Consider the following 3,868-nt stretch of genomic DNA (forward strand, 5'->3'; position numbering starts at 1 on the left):
GTACGCACGCACACGCACTCACGCTAACACTCTCACACATCGACGCATTATTGTACACTGCGAGCCTTGAATAGACAGGTATTACGGGCACTCACGCGTCGTATCGCTATATCAATCAGGCTAGCTAGCTTGGCGGTTCTGTGTCGGCTAAATTTATTCATATTCGAGCGACTACAGTTGGTCATTTTATGACAAATAAGAAAGTGTCGAAATCTGAATAAGCAGTGCGGCCAAAAACCCACCCTCGTAAGCTATTATTGCAGAGCCTTAATAAACCTTCTAGTGCTTATGCGTTCGATGATCCTGCCAGACGCGTAAAAACGCGAACACCATAAAAATGCATGTAACTCTTTCTTCCTATAATTTCAACACCTGGTAAAGGCGTTGTCGATGTGCAAAGCGAAAAGTTTTTAATCCGTTGCGTGACGAAACGCCATGTTATATCTTGTAGTTAGTTGATAATCAGTCTTCGCCATAAATAATTTTCGCCCGTAATGCACGATGTTGACGATGTATAGGCCTACCTTGCATGAGCAGAAAACTTGTCTCAAACGCAATTTGTTTTAAAACTTTAAAACCAATTCTATACTACACTATATCATAAACTCTATTGGGTATTATGTAAAGCAAACTCCCACGACATTGTTACTTTGGAATACCGTAAGCGTTGCTATTACAAGTCCTATCTATTTGTCTGGAACCTCGCGTAGACATAATAGAAATGTCGCCATTATATGACACCGAAAATTTATATTATAATAATTGTACAGCATCATATAAATCTAGCGCATTTTACGATTCAGTGAAATCGTAAATTCTCTCCCCTCAAAAAGGAAAAATGTCTAGACGTATAGAAGCTCAACCGACGTACTCATTTAGTAGATTTTGAATATACGGGCTGGACTAGGGCGGAAGGTGATTGAGTCGCAGCAGCCCTTTAATCAGACGGTGAAATAAAGTTCATCAGGTGATGGCCATCTGGTCAGCTCTCTTGTTACGGTGTGCATGATGACATGATGCACAAAATGTCTAGACATAGCACCTGAATCTCTCTCTCACACACACATACATACACTTTACGCCTATGTGGACTATAATGCGGAAGGTGATTAAATTGCATCAACCCTTTAATCAGACGGTGAAAGAATCTTCATCAAGGACTCTTCTTATGGTCAGCGTTTGTTAGGGTATGCGTGACGGCAGTACTCAATGTAGAAAGACTAGCGATTATCGGCACACACTACTCTCGGCAAGCATGATGGCAATCCAGATTTAATGGGAACATATACCGGATGAAATTTATGCTCAACAAATCACGATAGGGAATTTCACTGTAACGTGTACTGACTATAGAATACGTATTGGAGGTATACCTGCGATGAGAGATCTCGAATAGGGACAAAACGCTACCGACGTTCTGAGTCTTATCCACAGCTGAACATCTTTATCCGTTCGCCTGCGCCGTGGGAAATGTTCTCCGCCTACTTTCGCACATGGTAAGCGGAATTCCCGGGCAATACACTCCACGAGGAAAGGCAGAGCGAACCGATTACGTTTAGAAAGGTAATTACAAACGAAATTTACCTAAAGAATTCTAATTCGTCGCCGAGGACGGTCAGAGTTAATTCCGAAAGCTCGCCTCGTGTAATTAGGGCGGGCTCGGTGTATAATCCGAAAACCTATGGAGACGTTGGCACTGGCAACGGGGACGTCTCGACGCAAGCAGCTCGGTACTAGCTGTCAAACTTCAGTGATGGATCACCAAAGGCGCCGGCGGACGTTGATTATCTAAAATCAGCCGAGCATTCAAGATAGCTACCGATTAGTTTTGGGGTTGCGTGTCCATTAATTTCGTTATGAAACATGATTCATCATCGCGAACTGACGTCTATATCATAGCGCCAGAAAATGCATAATTACGAACCGTTCTATGAACGCTGAAGCTAAGTCAGATATTAGAAATAAAAATAAAAATAGTGTTCATTCTGTGTTTTATCGATCTATATGTTCATAGCCGGAGACATAAAACCAATTAGATTTTATGAAGCGACGATCAAAACACAACGAACGTTATCACATTAATTTATCTTATTGTATATGCGTGCGGTAACTGTCGCTATGCCAGGCACATGTAGACATCAGACTGTCTGCTATATAACCATGATAACTATTTGAAATATTTGGTTACGAAACATACTATGGTAGTGTTCTTAATGTTTGTACACCAGTTATATTACCTTAAATTATAATTATTAACGATATATTTCACTAAGCGTACACGAGACACGCGCGTATGATTAATACACCAATTATTAAATACGATACGCTTCAATGATTTAACACGCAGATATTTGATAGTTTCATATCTTTTCTGATAATTTTCCATCGTCTAATTTGCAATGAAATTAGACTACGCTAACATTCTTTCACGATTTAAATCGGACAAAAAGCTGCAGTAATATTTTTACAATAATTTGATATTATTATAGGCAGTGTGGCCGATCCAAAATGCATGAATTCAGAAATTAGTATAGCAACTCATAAATTCATTCACAATTTATACGGAATCTTTAGTAATTATCCAATGATACCTTACATGCGATCATCGACTGAACAAAAGTTCGTTGATTGTAGTTTTTGCGGTGCTTATTACGGCCAGTAATGCCTTACAATAACACAACACTTTAGCGGGTCATTGACAAGTAACATTGAAATTTAGTATTGCTCCTTAAACACTTTCGCGCTTCCCCTTTAGCTGTGCAAATATATATATATATATATAATTTATATATACAGTATATGTATATATATGTATATCAGGGGTTAATAAAAATAAATTTGTCATTATTAACCCCTGATGTATATGTATATGTATATAATATATGTATATGTATATGTATATGTTACATATACATATACATATACATATACATATACATATACATATACATATACATATACATATACATATACATATACATATTATGTATATGTATATGTATATGTATATGTATATGTATATGTATATGTATATGTATATGTATATGTATATGTATATGTATATGTATATGTATATCTATATGTATTAACATTACGTAGCATGTAAACGGCAATTATACAGTCGAGATATTTTCGTGCGTCTTCATGTTTTCGGGTTCGTTTGCTATTTTATTTGTTATTTTATGTGCGCATTTATTTATTCATTTATTCAAAGGGTATCCATCATCGGATTCTGCGGCAGATCGAGATGCGGAGTTGTGGAGGTTGCGTTGACAACGCATCGATGAACGCGACCAGGGAAGCATGGATGCATCTATATCGGGAGTAGATAATAGGGATTCCCTATTATCTACTCCTGATCTATATGTGAATACTGACTTCCATCACGCACACAAAACTTATGTTACCATGTCTGTAGGGTTACGATATCGAGTCTAGGATCAGGGGACGGAGGAAGCACGGGCTGACTGACAGAGGATAGAAGCCAAAACATGCCGAATGTCAAAGGGGGCCGTATCTGGGAGGAAGGATCTGGGAGGCGGGATCTGGGAGACAGGGTCTGGGAGGCCGGGTTTAGGAGGAAAGGCGGGAAAAATGAATGGTCGTACTTTGGGACGGAGGAAATCATCAGGCATCGTTAACTGTGCTTCGACTGAGTGCAAAAATACGGGCTGTAGAGATGTAAGCCATTTAATGGAGATAGAGCAAAGTGGTCTAGGTCCACTAAGAATGGCGTTTCGCTTCAAATTAGGCGTGTGTTTGAGAGAACGAGAGAAAGCAGAGAGAGATGTGAGAGGAGGGGAGAGGCGAAATAGAGAGAGAGAGAGAGAGAGAGAGAGAAGAGAGAGGAGGGAGGGAAAGAGAGTAA

This window comes from Priapulus caudatus, unplaced genomic scaffold, assembly GCF_000485595.1.
Source record: "Priapulus caudatus unplaced genomic scaffold, Priapulus_caudatus-5.0.1 Scaffold53, whole genome shotgun sequence".
NCBI lineage: Eukaryota > Metazoa > Priapulida > Priapulimorpha > Priapulimorphida > Priapulidae > Priapulus > Priapulus caudatus.